Consider the following 19,644-nt stretch of genomic DNA (forward strand, 5'->3'; position numbering starts at 1 on the left):
ACAAGGAGTATACCAAGTAAGGAGACTGGTGGCGCAGTGGTTAAGAGCTCGCCTGATAACCAAAGATCAGCAGTTCTACTCCATCTGCTCTGTCCTATAGGGTTGCTGTGAGTCAGAATCAACTTGATGGCAAAGGGTTTGGTTTTGTTTTATACCAAGTAAAATGTTTATTAAAAATGAAGGAAAAACAAATGTCGGGAAATGTTTTTAAATGAGTGTGTGGTTTTACTTTTTTTAATATAAAAGTTTTTTAAAAACTTTTTTTTAATTTTTGCGTCTTTTTCAAGCTTTAATTTTATACAGAAAAACTCATTAATCCAGTATGTTAGCCTCCTTGCCACATTCATTTTCTTCTCCTGTGGGTGCAGGTGAGCCTGCGTCTATGTGCTCGTCTGCACTCTAGGGCTTCGGATTTGTGAGTGACAGAACTGAGGGAAGAAGAAGACAGGGAAAAAGAAATGCTGGAAGGCAGTGAGGTGTGTCTTTACTGGAAAAATCCTAAGCAGTAAATTATATTTAAAAATAAATGCAGGTTTATGCCTTGTACTCTGCATATTAAAAACTAATGATCCAAAAGGAGTAAAATTAAACTTGTGATAGTTTACCATCCAATAATTATTTAACACAGACATTCTGAGTTACACCTTCTATTTTGAACTCTAAACTGTCTACTGAATAGAAACCACGTATACGAGGTCTGAATGCTCTGAATCAATGAGATTAATGAGATTTTTTTTAACTATACAAGGAATTTGACCCGGACATAGGAGTTATATTAATGACTGGCTCTGCATTCAGTGACAACGTGCCATTTGATGGGTGTATTTTTATAAGACCTTGTGCAAACATCGCTAACCGGGCTTCCTCTCAGTTCACTGTGACAGTCAGCGTCACAAGTATACATCACTGCTGCAATTCTTAATTCATTAGAGGAGCACATAGGTTGAAACTTTTCATTATGCAGCAGTGACCATAGAAATGTTAAGCAGTTGTGTTGATTTAAAAGACATTGATTTCCTCTACACTGGAGCCCTAAGAGATATACAGCACAAAACTGTTGTTTTGTTTTTTTATGGACAATCTGTAACTTAATAAGCAAATGTTACACAGCTCATAATTACTCATCATTGTTACCTGATAGTGTACTTTGACATTTCAGAAATACTTTATGATAATTTACGTGCTCCTTCCAGACCTTTAAAGTAGGCTGATTATACTATCACATCTTATTTAAAAAGTGAGGAATAAAAATCAAGGTGATTTCAATGAGTTTCAACTAAAAGGAAAGTTCGGGGGGGAAAAATAGAGTGATTCAGCTTCCCATCTATTGCTTATCTGCCCAGGCATAGTAATTTCTTTCAAAGTAGGTAAATATATTTTATCAGCATAAAGCTCACACAATGTTAAGAATGACAACCAAAGTCTCTTTACAATAGAATCACTTTTTTTCCTAAGGTCAACAGAATGGAGCATGATTCCACTGCACTTTCTACATTAATAAAAATATCTCCAACTCAAATTATCAAGATGGGTCATAGGCCTAAATATAAAAGCTAACACTACATGCTTTTAGAAGAAAATGTAAGCGAAAGTATTTATGATCTTTAGGAAAGCAAAGATTTTATAGAGACGACACAAAAAGCACTAAACCTAAAAGGGTATATTGCACTCCATTGAAATTAAAAAACTTCTCATCAGAAGACATCATTAAGGAAATGAAAAAGCAAGACATAGACTGAGATAAAATATTTGAAATGCATGTATTTGACAAAGGACTTATATCCAGGATACATAAAAAGTTACAAATCTATAACAAAAAGACTGAATTTTTAAATGGGCAAAAGACTTAGACACATCACCAGAGAACGTATATGAGCGATCAATAAGCTCACAAAAAGCTACTCAGCATCATCTACTCATCATATAAAAGGAAATTAAAACCACGAACAGATACCATTTCATACCCACTGGAATGGTTAAAATGATATAAGACTGATGATATCCAGTGGTGTCAGGGATATGGAGCAACTGGAACTCTCATACATTGCTGGTAGGAATGTAAAATGATACAGCCACATCAGAAAAGAGTTTGACATTTTCTTCTAAAGTTAAAAATACAACTTTCTTAAAACCCAATAAATATCATTCCAGGTATTTTCCTAAGAATAATGAAAGCATATGTCTACAACAAGATTTCTACATAATTTTTATAACAATTTTATTCATAATAGCCCCAAACTAGAAAAAACCCAAATGTCAATCAACAGGAGAATGTATAAACAAATTGTGGCATATTCATACAATGAAATATTATTCAGCAATAAAAAGGAATGAACTACTGATATACATGTCAAAATGGATCAGCCTAAGAAATACGGTGTTAAATGAGAAAAATCAGACACAGAAGAGTGCATAATATATAATTCCATTTTTATGAAGGTCAAGAACAGGCTAAACTAATCTATGAGAATAGAAATCAGATTGTGATTCCCTATGGGGGAGGTAGGAGTTGACTGGAAGGGGCCACGAGGAAACTTTCTAGGGTGACAGAAATCTTCTATTTGGTTAGGATAGCGTTGTTGTTGTTGCTGTTGCGCGCGGTAGAGTCAATTCTGATTCGTAGAGACTATATAGTGCAGAGTAGAGCTGCCCCATATGATTTCCTAGGCTGTAATCTTTATGGCAGCAGATTGCCAGGTCTTTTGTCCCCTGGAGCAACTGGTGGGCTCGAGCCACCTACATTTCAGTTAGCAGCCAAATTCTTAACTATTGTGCCACCAGGGCTCTTCAGTTAGGATAGTAAACCAAAAAAACCAAACCCATTGCCATTGAGCCAATTCTGACTCATAGCAACCCTATAATAGTAGTTACATGTAATTACATTTATCAAAACTTAGTCAATTACACATTTAAGATCTAAGTATTTCACTGATGTAAATATTACCACAATTAAAAAAAAAAAAAAGGATTCTAACTTCTCACCTACCTTCTTTTTAAATTCAATTTAACATTTATTGAGTTCTTACAACATTCAAAATCCTATATACTGATCAAGCATACAAAGATAAATAAGAATAAGACATTCTCCATGACTTTAAGAAAGAGGATTTTACAATCTGGTGAAGGAGACAAATACATTTCACTGTAAAATGGTAGAAGCCTTGGTAGAGTTATGTACTGGATATGACCGTGGAGACAGAGCTCAGGGGAGAGAAGAGAATCCAGCCTCAGAGGAGCACCTATATCAAGAAAGATTCCCTAGAGAAGGTAATACCAGAACCTTCTCTTGAGAATGAAGAAGACAGAAGGAATGGGTTTTCAAGCAGGGCAAAAATCTTAACAAAGTTATGAAGACAAGGAATAACATGATTTGAGTGGATTTCTAGAAGCAGTTAAGTATTATTAGCTAGCTGATGTTATGTTCCCAACATATTTGTCAAGACAAGAAAAATGGTTTTGTATTTTAAATGTCTAAGCTCTATGTATTTTTTTGGTACCGGTGGTAATATATGAAGAAGAATGGGGCATTGGGATTGGAAGAAGACTCATTAACAACCTGCGTTATGCAGATGACACAATCTTGCTTGCTGAAAGTGAAGAGGACTTGAACCACTTACTGATGAAGATCAAAGACCACAGCCTTCAGTATGGATTACACCTCGACATAAAACAAAAATCCACACAACTGGACCAATAAGCAACATCATGATAAACAGGGAAAAGATTGAAAGTTATCAAGGATTTTATTTTACTTGGATCCACAATTGACATCCATGGAAGCAGCAATCGAGAAATTGGGAAAATCTGCTGCAAGAGATCTCTTTAAAGTGCAAAGATGTCACTTTGAGGACTAAAGTGCACCTGTCCCAAGTCATGGTGTTTTCAATTGCCTCATATGCATACAAAAGCTGGAAAATGAATAAGGAAGACCAAAGAAGAATTGATGTCTTTGAATTGTGGTGTTGGAGAAGAATATGGAATATAGCATGGACTGCCAAAAGAATGAACAAACCTGTCTTGAAAGAAGTACAACCAGAGTACTCCTTAGAAGCTTGGTTAACGAGACTACATTTCACATACTTTGGACATGTTGTCAGGAGGGGTCAGTCCCTGGAGAAGGGCATCATGCTTGGTAAAGTAGAGGGTCAGTGAAAAAAGAGGAAGACCCTCTATGAGATGGATTGACACAGTGGCTGCAACAATGGGCTTAAGCATAACAATGATTATGAGGATGGCACAGGACCAGGCAGTGTTTCATTCTGTTGTACATAGTGTCGCTATGAGTCAGAAGTGACTTGATGGTACCCAACAACAACAACAGTGGTACTTACCTTTCTCTAATACTGATCACCACTACCCCACCTCTGCCTGAATTTCTGCACTAACCTTTGTTCCACTCTACTGTCCTATCTGAGGTTTTGTCTGTCATGCAGCTCCATCATTCTGGAACCCAAGACCAAATCCTGTGCAACTCCATAGGCAAAGTTTCTTGAAACATTCTCTTCCCTTGGCTTCAATGGCATTGTTTTCTCTTGGTTCACTTTTCCTTCCCTTTGGTTCCTTTTGAGGCTTTGCTTTGCTCAAGCTTTAAATGTTGGCATTCCTCTGTTCTGCCTTAGCTAGCATGCCCATATATTTATTATCCAAACTGGGTCACATTTGAGAGTGAAAGGGATGTGATTAATAATTATGCTGGGGCAATTGGTGTTAACCGGGACTATCCCAGACAAACTGAGACCTATGGTCATCCTAGGCTATCTTCTTTTCTCACTCCACATTCTCTCAGGTGACACCAACCACTCCCGTGGCTTCTTAAATTGTCTTTATCTTGCCGATGACTAAATATCACCAACCGGGACTTCACTTCTGAGCACCAGACCCATAGAGACAAGTGCTTATTCCACCTGGATGTCTGCAACTCAAAAATCCACAAGAGAACATGTGATATCTTCTGTCCACACTCACACTCAAATCTATTTCTCTTCTAACATTTCCTATTTCTGTAAAAGGCGGTACTATCCATCTACTTGTTCAAATCAAAAACCTTTTCCTCTCCCGTTGTGTCTAATCAATCACCAAGTTCTGACAGTTCTACTTCTTATACCTCCCTGGAATCCTCCACTTCTGTCAAGCAACATCACCACAACCCCAGAACAAGTCATGTCAACTCTTACCTGTACTAGCTTGTGTACTGCAGCCAGTATAATCCTCCTAAAAGACAAATCTGATCATTTTACTACATAAAACTCTTTCATTGCTTCTCATTGTCACAGGGTCAAAATCCAAAGTGCTTAACCTTGCCTCAGATTATTCTGTGGTCTGGTCCTTGCCTCTCTCTCCAGCTGCATCCCAGTACTCTTCTAGGCTCCAGCCATATAGGAGTTCTTTCAGTTCTTTGAATGTGTCAAGGTTTTTATAATGTCAGTTACATGATTCTAAAACATAATTTACTTCTTTGCACACTTTTGCACAGTTGTATTTCATCAATTATTTAGAATAATTTCTTTGAAATTTGTTTTCCCTTCTAGACTGCAAGGCTCCTTACGGGCAAAGATGAGTCTGTTGTGTTCACTGCTGTATCCCCAGCAACCAGCATAGTGCCTGAGGCTCACCCTATGTATGTCGTAGAATTAAACAAGGCACCTCTCTCGTAGGAAAAATCTAATTCATTGACTGAGTAGGGAAGTTCAAATTACTTCTGTTTTCTGTAACAATCAAATCAGCAAACTAGTTACAAGAATTTTTTTGTATATTTCTCCATTCAAATACGTTTTTCTTTCTTTTTTGAAGGAGGGGTGATGGACTTATTGTCCCATGAACAGAATAGAGGGAAGACTATCTAATGTGTCCCCGTCTCCCATAATTCACTCATGAGGGTGAACTTAAAACCATAAAGGTAGAAAATAAGACAAACCACAATCTAAATTCCAAATTTCAGATTTTCACAAGTAGAACAAGATGTAACACGGTGATTTAATAAGTCAGCTGTTTCCTTCCAGATTAGAGACAAATCACAAGGGTAAGTGCTTAAGGAAATTTTCTAATCAAACATTGCTAATCCTGTTTATTTCTAACATTCAAGAAACCCAGGAGAAATCTAACAGTGGAGTTCTTTGTATTTCTTCTTTAATGAGTATTTGGCAAAAACAATGAGGTGGGGAAACGTTCTTGAAGGCACAGAGTCCAGTGTCACTTGCTTACAAAGCGACCATTGGGACATGAGGTGATTGAGCATCTGTTTTCAATCTTGGGTCAAAATTTCTTTTAATCCAGGATGTAATTAAATCCCTGGTACGTAGAGAGATATCTATTTCACATATCTAATTCCCTAGATGTTTAATTATAAAGTAGTTGCAATCATTTGCACAAATCAGTTCATATTATGTTATTTTGACATCAGGTTTACATGTTTTGGAAGGAGATGTATGAGGTTCCAATCAGGGAAATTGGTATAATACACAGAAGGGGTTCATCCCATCTCCTTTCTTTTCATCTACCAGCAGGGCTGGCTCCCTATCTTGCGTCTTCCAGTATTACAATAGGAAGTGGAGATTTTGTCAAATCTACCCACGCTGTATTTGTAGTCACCCTAGCTAAGTTTGAGTTATAAGAGACTTTCTGAAATTCTTTGTTCAAATATGAAAATAATTTTCTTTTGACTATTAATTATACAGAAACAAATACCTTAAAAAATAAAAAACCCTTAACTGAATAAAACAGGAGAAAATAATAGGTTATATCCTCCACATTGAAACATCTGTGGCATGTAATTTCCTCTTGCGAACTATTGGCAAGAATCTTGGATTACTTTAAAATTAGGAAAAATCTGAAACAGTTCTTCCTGAGTTAATTTTCTCTCTCTCCAAAGTCACATAAAAAGGTATATTTCCTCTTTGACCGTGTAAGTATTTCACGGTTACATCTAAACTAATAAGCTGATAGCCTCTTGTTTGTTTTTGAAGCAGTAGGAAGAAAACAATGGAAATACTATGAATGATTCTTTTGAAAAGACAGTATCATCTGAAGAATTCATTATGCATTACGTACATTATTATCACTTCTTGTAGGGGAGCTGGAATATCAAAAACTTCAAAGCTCCAAGTCAAACAGCAGTGTATTCATGAACAAACATTTCTAATTTTTTTTTTTTACTGTATAGACTACATAATGTCCCCTCCAAAAATCAATTTCTGTTTTTATTTTCTATAGTGTAGTTACATCAAAACTGTTTGGATATGATAACTTCATAAAAAGAGAAAGACTGACTTGTGATATTTTAGAAATAAGGAGACAAAGCCTCTAGACCCTAAGTTAAAATCCAGAAGGCAGAATGAGAAACTACTAATTTAAATATTTAACTTCCAGAAGGTATGGAAAAGAGAGCTGAGTTTTATTATTTATCCCCACCTGTCTTACTTATCTAGTGCTACTCTAACAGAAATACCACAAGAGGATGGCTTTAACAAAGAGAAGTTTATTTTCTCATAGTAAAGTAGGCTGAAAGTCTAAATTCAGGGTGTCAGCTCCAGGGGAAGGCTTCTCTCTCTCTCTCTCTCTCTCTCGCTCTCTCTCTCTGTTGGCCTTCTCATCAACCTTCCCCCAGATTAGGAGCTTCTCTGCGAAGGGACCCTGGCTCCAAAGGATGCGCTCTGCTGCTGGCACTGCTTTCTTGGTGGTATGAGGTCCCCTTGTCTCTCTGCTCACTTCTCTATTTTATATCTCAGGAGACTGCCTCAAGACACAATCCAGTCTTATAGGTTGAGTCCTGCCTCACTAACACAACTGTGGCCCATCCTCCCTCATTAACATCATAGACACAGAATTTACTACATATAGGAAAATCTCACAATACCGGGAATCATGGCCCTGCCCAACTAATATACACATTTTGCGGGGACATAATTCAACCCATGACACCACCTTTTTAAGAAAGTTCTTCATAATTTTCTAGCTTATGAACGTTGTTTTTAATCTTTCTCCCCCAACACTTCATCTGCAAAATTCATATTTTCTTATCTCTGGTAATCAGCTTTCTAGACTATCATTCTTTTTGTTTTATACTTTTTTTTAATACTTTTCCTTCCTTTCTCCCACCAATCAGTCAACAACTAATTAAATAAGAATTTATTGAATGCCTCCTATGTGCCAGCTTGTGAGCATTACATTTTTTATTCTTCAAAAAGAGATTATACTGTGCCCATTTCATGAGGTTACTTTACATAAAGGCCCTGGAATTCCCTATTTAGTAGTTTGCATTTCATTTTCAAATTAAAGAGCCAGTGAGGGATTTTCATTAGGGTATAACAAGCTCAGATGAAGGTGACTTATTGGAGGCTATTGTAGTTGTTGAGGTAAAAAATAATGTGAGCAAAGGCCCCAGATCAGCTGCCAAGAAGGTTTCAAGGCAGAAGCAGCAGCATTTGAAATGATCCTCGAGGGTGGATAGACTCAACAAACTGGAACGATGAGGGGGAGGCATCTCTCAATTTCCTAAGTAACCTGAGCAACATTGCAGACCGAAGAAAGCAGGTAAGGCCCTGTTTAAGTTGAGTGTGTTATTAGTTGTTGTCGAGTCGGCTCCTACTTACAGCAATCTTACATATAACAGAATAAAACATTGCTCTGTCCTATGCCATCTTTATGATCATCGATATGTTTGAGCTCATTGTGTGGCCATTGTGTCAGTCCATCTCACTGACGGTTTCCCTCACTTTCGCTGGCCCTCCTTTTTACCAAACATGACATCATTCTCCAGCAATTGATTCCTCCTGAGATGTATATAAAGTAAGCAATTTGAAGTTTCTGACAAAATTCTGTGATCCTCAGGGTTTTCATTGGCTAACTTTTGAAAGTAAATCATTAGGCCTTTCTTCCCAGCCTGTCTTAGTCTAGAAGCTCTGCTGAAACTTGATCACCACGGGTGACCCTGCTGGTATTTAAAATGCTGGTGGCATAGCTTCCAGCATCATCACAACAGGCAAGTCACCACAGTAAGACAAAGGGTGGTGGAAAGTGGAGTGTAGGTGCAGGTGAGTGAGGTAGGAAGGTAGGCTAGGGTTACCTAGGTATCTAAGGCTGGGTTCTCTAGAGAAGCAAAACCAGTAAAGCATATAAGTATATATATACATAGAGAGAGAGATTTATATCAAGGAAACAAGCGATTGTAGAGGCTGGAATGTCCCAAGTCCGTGTATCAGGATGGAGGCTTCTCCTGACTCATGTAGCCACAGGGGCTGGCTAACCCAAGATCAGCAGGTCAGAGAGCAGGATTATTGCTCATAGGCTGTGAAGATCTATGAATCCCAAGATCAGCAGATAAGCTGTTAGCTCAAGTCCCAAAAAATGGAGGTCAGAGGAACGAGAGGCAGCTGCAGGATCCAGAAAGGGCAAAAGTCAGAATGTCCACTTATATTTGGATGCAGGCTACATGCCCAAGGAAACTCCCTTTCAACTGATTGGTTAGTCACAGCAGATCCCATCATGGGGGTGATCACATATAAACACTGAGAATCATGGCCCAGCCAAGTTGACACACGATTTTAACCATCACACTAGAGTAGGCCTTATGGAGAGTCTTGGCCCAGCAGACAGAAGACAGTAAGGGGGCACTGGAAGTTTTCCTAGCATGATAATGGCCTGATTGGTATTCTGATTTAGGAAGCATATAGTGCAGTGTAACCTGGATTAAAGGGAGGTTGGCTGGAGAAGACCGGTTAGGAAGCTATTAGAATAGTCCATGTACAAGTTGACAAAGGCTGGAGCCTCCAGAAGAAATAGAAAAGAGGGCATTTGGGAGAAAGGCTATCTTGAGACTTGGCAACAGATTGGACATGTAATTTGAGAGAAAGAAAGATGACATGTAGGGTTTGAGTCTGAGCTAATAGGAGGTGGAGGTAGCATTAACCCATGTTTTGAAAAGGAGTTGATTTGGCAGGAAAATAATAAATTACATGCTGTACATGGTGAGTTTGAAATATATGGAGAATTCCATAAGATGGTGATCCAGCAGACTTGAAGGACTTTAGAGGACCGTCAAGTGAGAACCTAGATATTTGAGTCATGTGCACAGAGCAGAGATGTGAAATTATGGGGCAGAATCCCTGAGGGAGAGAGTAAAGAAAGAACAGAAAAGGTTGTACAAAAAAGTTTAGGATTCAGAAGTTTTTCATATATTCAGCAAACAATTCTTGAGTGCCCACTTTGTTCCAGGGATTGTACTAGGCACCGAGGATATAAAGAAAACAAACACTCAGTCCCTGCTCTCCTGTATTTACAGGTCTGCAATAAACCAGGGATCACACCACAATGCGGAGATGTTACACTAGTAGTGTGCAAAGGTACTGGGAAACATCATGCTAGCAGTCTGCAAAGGATACTTAGGGAGATATGGGTATTTGCAATCAGAATCTTGGGCTTGGGAGAGTGGGAGAAGAAAAGGAGGGGCGATAACCAGGATTTCCTGATTAAGCAGAGGAGGGCTCAGGGAGTGAAAATCTAGGAAAAGCAAACATTTTCCAAGTCATGCAAGTACGAAAAGTCTGATGGATTTAGAGAACTCTACATAGCCCAGTACTGCTGGTGAAATGAAGTCATATTTACTGCTAAGAATGAAAAAGTCCACAGGGTAGAGTCAAGTGCTTGTTTGCAGCAGAGAAAACTCAGCTGAGGTTAGCGTCTTGTACCAAAACCCAAAACCTAACCCACTGCCATAGAGTCAATTCTGACCCTATAGGACAGAGTACAACTGCCCGACAGAGTTTCCAAGGAGCGCCTGGTGGATTTGAACTGCAGTTAGCAGCCGTAGCACTTAACCACCACACCACCAGAGTTTCCAGCATCTTGTACCGTGCCTAGCATACAGCTGTTGTTTTGTATCGTGGAGTTGATTCTGACTCATAGCGACCCTATATGACAGAGCAGAACTGCTCCGTAGTGTTCCTAAACGGTAATTTTTATGGGAATAGATCATCAGGTCTTTCTCCAGTGGAGCCCTTGGTGGGTTGCAACTGCTGACCTTTAGGTTAGTAGCCGAGGGCTTGACCATTGCGCCACCAGGGCTCCAGTATATAGTTAATGCGCAATAAGTATTTACTAAATGAGTACATCAAAATTTGCAAGACACTTTTGCAGGCATCATTGTTGTAGGCAGAGTGTTGCCCCCCAAAAGATGTCTACATCTAATTGTCAGAACCATAGAATACGTTATCTTACGTGGCAGAGAGCAATTGGGGTAGGAGATGGAGTTAAGGTCACCAATTCCTTAAAAGAGGGAGACTTTCTTGGATTATGCAGGTGGCCCAATGTAATCACAAGGGTCTTTAAATGTGGAACTGGAAAGAGAAGGGGAGAATAGAGAGATGTAATGTGGGATAGACTTGTTCAGCTGTAGCTAGCTTTGAAAATGGAAAGCGAGGCCCATGAAACAAGGAAAGAGAAGCCCGAAAAGGCAAGAAAACAGATTCTCCCCTAACGCAACCAGAAATGAACACAGTCCTGCTGACACCTTGATTTTAGCCTAGTATGACCGTTTTAGATCTCTGCCCTTCAGAACTACAAGATAATAACTTTGTGTTGTTTTAAGCCCCTAAATTTGTGTTAATCTGTTACAATAGCAAAAGGAAAGTGAGAGAATCATCTTTCACAGGTGAAGCAATTCAATTTAAAAGAAGTCTTGGGAAAACTCAAGATAAAAAAGAGAAAACACAAATCACCAATATTAAAAATGAGCCAGGGATATCGCTGTAGATCCTACCTACAGTCATTAAAATAAAAACGATGGAGTACTATAAATGACTTTATGCTTATATATTTGACAACTTAAAAGAAATGGACCAATTCCTCAAAATGCAAAATGAATAAAACTCAGTCAAGATGAGCTAGCCTGAATTATCTTATACACATTTACAAAATTGAATTTGTAATTAAAAAGCTTCTGGAAAAAAAACTTCATTTCCAGATAAACAGATCACTGGGGAATTCTATGAAACATTACAAGAAGAATCCCCAACAATTTCACACAATTTCTTCCAGAAAATAGAAGACGATAGAACACTTCCTAATTCATTTTATCAGGCTAGTATTATCTTAGGTGGCGCAAATGGTTTGTGCTCGACAGTTAACCTAAAGATTGGAGGTTTCAACCCACCCAGCAGTTCCGTTGGAAGAAAAGGCCTGGCAATTTGCTTCCATTAAGATTACAGCTAAGAAAACCCTAAGGAGCAGTTCTACTCTGTAACACAGGGGGTTGCCTGGAGTCAGAAATGACTCTTCGGCAACTAACGACAACAGTACTAACCTCACACCCAAACCTGATAAAGACAGCACAAAAAAGAAAATTATACACTAATGTTTTCCATAAATGTATGCAGAAATCCTCAAAAATATCAGCAAATTCAATCCAACAATGTATATAATGAATTACACACCATGACCGAGTGGGATTTATTCCAGGTTTGAAAGGCTGGCTCAACATTCAAAACGCAATCAATATAATCCAGGCTAATGAAGAAAAATCACATCATCATATCAACTGATGAAGAAGAAGAATTTGACAAAATCCAACACTGACTCATGATAAAAACTCTCAACAAGTCTTCACCATAAACTCCTAGAACTAATAAATCTGTTCAGCAGGTTGCAGAATGCAAGATCAGCACACAAATATTAATTGCATTTTTATATACTAACAGATGAAGATAATTTTCTAAAGCAAAATTAAAAACACATTACCATTTATAATTACTATAAAGAAAGTGAAAGACTAAGGTATAAACTTAACAAAACATACACAGTAAATAAGGTTTTCACAGATGTTACCCGTTAACGTGAAGTCATACTAGAATTGGGTGGGTCCTAATCCAGTGTGTCCTTAAAGGAAGAGAAAGAGAGACTGAGGGACACAGAGGGAGAACATCAGGAAAGACACAGAGGCAGCAGGAAGATGGCCGTGTGAAGACAGCAACAGAGACCGGAGCTATGCTTCCACAAGTCAAGGAACGCCTGGGTTACCAGGCGCTGGGAAAGACAAGGAAGGATCTTCCCCTAGAAACTTCAGAGAGGGCGTGACCCTGCAGATACCCTGAATTTGGACTTTTAGCCACCAGAATCATGAGAGAATAAATTTCTGTTGCTTCAGCTCGACTGGGTTGTGGTACTTTGTTACAGCAGTCATAAGAAACAGATACAGGCAGTTTCTCATAAAACTAAGCATGCAACTGCCATACCAGTACCAGTACCAGTTGTACGGTAAAGCTGATTCTGACTCATGGTGAGCCCACGTGTGTCAGAGTAGAACTGTGCTCCAAAGAGTTTTCAAAGATCGATTTTTTGGAAGTAGATTGCCAGGCCTTTCTTCCTAGGCACCAGCAGGTGGACTGAAACTGCCATCCTTTCAGTTAGCAGCTGAGCACATTAACTGCTTTTACCACTCAGGGACTCCACAAAGAGTCCTGATGGCACAGTGATTAAGAGCTCAGCTGCTAACTGAAAGGGTGGTGGTTCAAATCCACCAGCACTTTGTGGGAGAAAGATGTGGCAGTCTGCTTCTATAAAGATTACAGGCTTAGAAACCCTATGGGACAGTTCTACTCTGTCCTATAGGGTCCCTATAAGTTGGAATCTACTCAATGGCAGTGGGTTTAGTAATAAAAATGTATTTCGGACCCTTTCAAACCAATGAAAACCTGAGTTTTCACAGCCCAAGATAATTAAATGAGAGGAGAGGAGGGGGAGAGGGGAGCGGAGGCAGGAGGAGAGGGGGAGGAGGGAGGAGGGAGAGGGAGGGGAGAGGAGAGGAAAACAGTTAAGTGAGCCCGCAGTAAGTGGTAGGTAGAATTTCAACTCGAATCTTCCAATATCAAGATCAAGGTTCCCTCCATTGCGCATAAACTTTGTGTTATAGATTAAAAAGGATTAAAAAGTGACTACTAAACCCAGTTCCTTCTGAGATGTGTCTTATAAAAACAGCAGACTCCACACAGACATACACATGGAAAAGACAAACACTGTAAAGATCCTTCTACAAGGCGACTCAATAGGGGGAGAGCAAGTGGGAGAAGGGAGTAAGATGTATGTAAACTTACATGTGACAGACTGATTGGAATGGTAAATGTTCACTTGAAGCTTAATAAAAATTAAGTAAAAAAAAAAAAAAAAAAGATCCTTCTACAAGGCAAGGAATGCCAAGAAGCTACTGACAAAGAAGGACCCTCCCCTAGAACTGATGCCCTGATTTGAACTTGTAGCCTTCTGGTTTTTAAAGTCATCCGCTTTAGGGTATTTTTCGTTATGTCAGCAACAGGAAAATTAGACACCTTGTGAAATGATGTTTTGAAAAATAGATTCCCAAATAATTCAGGACTTATGGGTCCAAACTGTGTGTATTTATGAACACATTGTAGTGGTTTGAGGTGGTGAAATGTTCTCTTACTAAGCAGAGGCGTGTCTTTAATAGAAGCTACACTTGTATTTGAGTCTCATCCTATTGGTTAAGTTAAGTTGATCTATTACAGGCCCAGGTGCTGACCATTTATTTTTAAATGTATATTTATAAACTATTCATGGGGTGAACATTAATTTATTAAAATATAGATTAATAAAATGTAAAAATAGAGGCAGAGCCAAGATGACTGACTACTCTGCTGCACCAAGTCATCCCACTGCAACAAAGATCAGGAAGACCAAGTAAAACAGATACAGACGTCAATTCTGGAACCCTGAACCTTAAATGAAGGGATAAAGTATTAGATCAGAAGTCACTGAGAAGAAACTGATAGAAAGCAAGAAAGGAATAGATATATGCAGTGGAGATTCCCGGCCAAACAACTCAGTGTGGCCTTCTTAGAATAAAACCAACAACCCCGCATGCAGGAAAGCACCTCCACGGAATTCCCAGTAGGAGAGAGAAGTACTGCGTGGACACACGCAGGGCTAAGTAAGACTACTTCGCTGGCTGCAACAGAAGGAGTAGCCCAGACTCTCTGACCCGGTAACCACAGGACCACGCTCCTACAACCCCTACCCCTCCGGTGACCAGCCACTGTAACTGCCCCATCCAGGCAACCCTGGCTGCGGGGAACCACAGTACCAATCCACCCTAGTGCCCTCCTCTATCTAGCCCCTTCTGCCCCTACCTCACTCCTCCGCCCCGCCCCACCGGCTCTGGACTCCTCCTGCAAACTGCCGGCGCCCCCCTCCCCCCAACCGCCGCACCCCATTTCAGCCCGCAGCCCTGTTCACTTTGCGGACAAATCGCCCATCTTTACCCGCCACCCCCCTGCCCTCCCACCAACCAGCTCAGCTGCACCATAGCTGAGGGACCAGCCCTGCACACCTGGACAAGGCGGTGAGAGCTATCGTGCCCACAGACGGGCAAGCAGCAAAGCACACCTGGCCCACCCACCCAGACATAAACGAACAAACAAAGCAGGATGAAACAAACAAAGCCATAATCAATAAAGAAAGAGAATAATACCTGAATGTCTTGGAGACAACAGACAATATCAAAACATGAAAAAACAGGACAAGATGGTTCCAGAAAGTGACCAGAATAAATTAGCACCAGTTGGCCTTCCAGCAGAAGAAAAGGCACTGGAGTGACCTGAACCAGAATTCAAAAGCAAAGGAAATCATTTTCACAACATACTGTTTTGCAATTTGTTTCTTCCATGATAAGAGTCTCTACAATTCAGATATATTATTTGTTGTTAATAATTTGAGTGACTGGAAGATTAACTATAGGTTAAACTCCCGTTGGAACGCGAAGATTAAAAGCTATCTTTAAGTAACATAGGTTTGAATAAATACAAGTATGTTACATGAAATCTATTATGCATATGTATATTTTTACATTTTTTGTTTGTTTTTTAAAATGCATTTTAGGTGAAAGTTTACAGAGCAAATTAGTTTCTCATTAAACAGTTAATAAACAAATTGTTTTGTGACACTGGCTGCCAACCCCGCTATGTGTCGACACTTTCGCCTTCTCCACCCCAGGTTCCTTGTTTCCATTCCTCAAGTTTTCCTGTCTTCTCCTCTGTGCTTTTGTGCTGATGTGCCCATTAGTCTTGTATACATGATTGAACTGTGACGCATGTTCCTCTAGTGTGTTTTTTGCCCCACAGACCTGTCTAATCTTTGGCTGAAGGGTGAACCTCAGGAGTGACTTCAGTACTTCGTTAGAAGGGTATCTGTGGGCCGTATTCTCAGGATTTCTGCATTCTCTGTCAGACCAGCAAGACTGGCTTTTTTGTGAATTTGAGTTTTGTTCTACATTTTTCTCCTACTTGATCTGGGACCCTCTGTTATAATCCCTGCCAGAATGGTTGGTGCTGGTAACTCAGCACCATCTAGTTGTTCTGGGCTCAGTCTTGTGGAGGCTGTGGTCCACTACTCCTTTGGACTAATCTTTCCCTTACATCTCTGGTTTTCTTCATTCTCCTTTGCTCCAGCCTGGATAGGACCAGTAGCTGTATCTTAGATGGCCACTCCCAGGTTTTTAAGACCTTGGTTGCTACTCACCACAGTCAGATGTAGAACCTTTTTTCTTTATAGACTATGTTTTGTCAACTGAGCTAGATGTCCCCGAGACCACGGTCCCCAGCCCTTAGCCCCGTAGCTTGGCCTTTCAGGGCCTTTGGATGTGTCTGTGAAGATTCTATGACTTTGCACTGGTCAGGTTGTGCTGACTTCCCTAGTATTGTGCACTGTCTTGCTGTTCACCAAAGTTACCATTTATCTACCATCTAGTTAGTATTTTTCTCTTCCCACCCCTCCCATCCCTTGTAACCATCAAAGATGGTTAACCTTTTCATGTGTTTTTATAATAGTGGTCTCATACAGTATCTGGCCTTTTGTGATTGACTTATTTCACTCAGCATAATGCCCTCCAGATTCATCCATGTTGTGAGAGGTTTCAAAGATTCATCATTTTTCTTTTTCATTGTGTAGTATTCCATTGTGTGTACATCTTTTGCTATTGTGAATAATGCTTCGATGAACATGGGCATGTGTATGTCTATACATATGACGGCTCTTATTTTTCTAGGATATATTCCTAGCAGTGGGATTGCTGGATCATAAAATAGTATTACTATTTCTAGCTTTTTAGGGAATAGCTATATCGTTTTCAAAAATGATAGTACCATTTTACACTCCCATCAGCAGTGCATCAGAGTTCCAATCTCCCTACTATCTCTCCAATATTTGTTATTCTCTGTTTCTTTGATATGTGCCAGTAATGTTGGGGTGAGATGGTATCTCATTGTAGTTTTGATTTGCATTTCTCTAATGGCTAGTCATTGTGAGCATTTCTTCATGTGTCTGTTAGCCACCTGAATATCTACTTTGGTGAGGTTTCTGTTCATACTCCTTGCTCATTTTTTAATTGGATTATTTGTCTTTTTATTGTAGAGGTGTTAGATTTTCCTATAGATTTTAGATACTAGACCTTCATTAGATATGTCATAACCAAAAATTTTTTCCCAGTGTGTAGGTTCTCTTTTTACTCTTTCGGTGAAGTCTTTTGATGACCATACGTGTTTAATTTTTACAAGGTTTTTTTCTCATTCTTTGCTATGACAAACACTGCCTGCATTAATAACTTTGCTTGTGCTTGTATAAATACATATGCAGGATAAAACCCTGGAAGTGGAATGGAGAGGTATGAAGTTGTCATTTTGGTACATATTTTCAAATTCCCGTATTTAGGGATTGTACAAATTTTCACACCCATTAGAACTACTAGAGGAGCTTATTTCTCCAAGGCCTCACCAACACACCACATCAAGTGTTTGAAAGTTTGCCAATCAGATAAGTAAAAAATGGTACCTCAGTGTGGTTTTAGTTTACATTTCTTTTAGAGTAGTAGGGTTAAACATCTTTTCAGATTATATTAAAGGCTATGCATATTTCCTTTTCTGTGAACTGTCTTTATAAAATGTTTTTTCCCTTGGGTTTTTGGTCTTTTTTCTTAATGATCTGTACATCTTTATATATTTAGGGAGATTAGCTCTTAATTTTGTGTTTTGGCCCAGGTTCCCTAGAAAATAGAGCCTGAGGCAAAGCTTTATTAGGGGATGAAATGTCAGGGAAAGATAAGTGAGAGAAGGAAGGAAAGAAAACAAATACAAAATGTACATTACTGAGCTAGCAACAACTTCTCCAGAAAACACAGGTAATTGCTAAATCATGCAAGATTACTTCGAAGAGTCTAAGAATGCCCAGTGGAATATTTTGTATGGGAACTGTCTGCGGAAGGGTGACTAACTCCTCTAAGACTTCAGGATTTGTTATCCAGCCTCCTTGGGCAGCCACTAGGAAGCCACAGTTCGCATAGGTCCAACCAGGTAAGATGCAATGGAAGCTCCTCTACAGCATGTCCTTTGCATCCCTAGGGAAGGCTGAGGCAATTAGCATTGTTAGATGAGATGATAGTGATTGTGGGCTGGGCTTTAAGACCTCAGCAATAGCAGGAGTCATTGTTGGGGCCACTCCTCCTTGGAAGCAAGGTCAATGACTGAGGCCTGAGGAGCAGGAGGACCTGAGCAGATCTGGGGTGGTGTGTAAACTAGGTCCAGTATAGTCTGTTAAATGATTAGAAAATAATTTTCTAGTTTATCATTGCCACTTGGTCATTTGTCTCCATTTATGGTGGGTTTTGCCATTGATACATTCCTTATTTTTGTGTAGCCTTCTTTCTCAATTTTTCCTTTTACAGCCTCTGTATTTTGAGTCAGAGATAGAAAGATTTTCCCCATTCTGAGATTATAAAAGAATCCCCCCAGGTTTCCTTCAGATGCTTCCATGATTTTTTTTTTTACACTTAAATATTTGATATACTTTTAATTTATCCTGTGAAGTGTGATCCAATCTTTTTTTCCCAACTAGCTACTCAGGTGTACCAACCCATTTGAAGAATAGTACATCTTTTCCCCATTGCTTTACCGTGTGGCAGAGACTGCTAACTACTCATCAAAACACATTTTCTCTTCTTCTTGGGCACACAACTAGACTACATCTCCAGCCTACATTTAGATAGGTGTGGCATGTGACTGAGTTCTTAGCCAGTGGAACGTAAACAGAAGTGATTTGAGTCACTTCCAGGTCATAAAAAACTTTCTGTGTGTGCACCTACATGTTCTTTAGTTCTGGCTAATAGGATATTGTAATGGATTGAATTCTGTCCCACCAAAATATGTGTCAACTTGCTTAGGCCATGTGCAGTTGTCCTCTATTTAGTGATTTTTCTGTGTTATAAATCTTTGCCTGTTGTTAAAGAGAATTAGGGTGGGATGTAACACCCTTCCTCGGGCCACACCCCTGATCCAGTGTAAAGTGAGTTTCCCTGGGATGTGGCCTGCATCACCTTTTATCTTAAAAGAGAGAAAAGGAAAGGGAAGCAAGCAGAGAGCCGGGGACCTCATACCACTAAGAAAGCAGAGGTAGGAGAACAGGGCATCCTTTGGACCTGGGGTTCCTGCTCAGAGAAGCTCCTAGTCCAGGGGCAGATTGAGGACAAGGACCTTTCTCCAGAGCCAAAAGAGAGAGAAAGCCTTCCTCTGGAGCTGACACCCTGAATTTTGACTCCTAGCCTACTAGAATGTGAGAAAATAAAATTTCCTTTGTTAAAGCCATTCTCTTGTGGTA

This window comes from Elephas maximus, chromosome 5 (genome assembly GCF_024166365.1).
Source record: "Elephas maximus indicus isolate mEleMax1 chromosome 5, mEleMax1 primary haplotype, whole genome shotgun sequence".
In the NCBI taxonomy this organism is placed as follows: Eukaryota; Metazoa; Chordata; class Mammalia; order Proboscidea; family Elephantidae; genus Elephas; species Elephas maximus.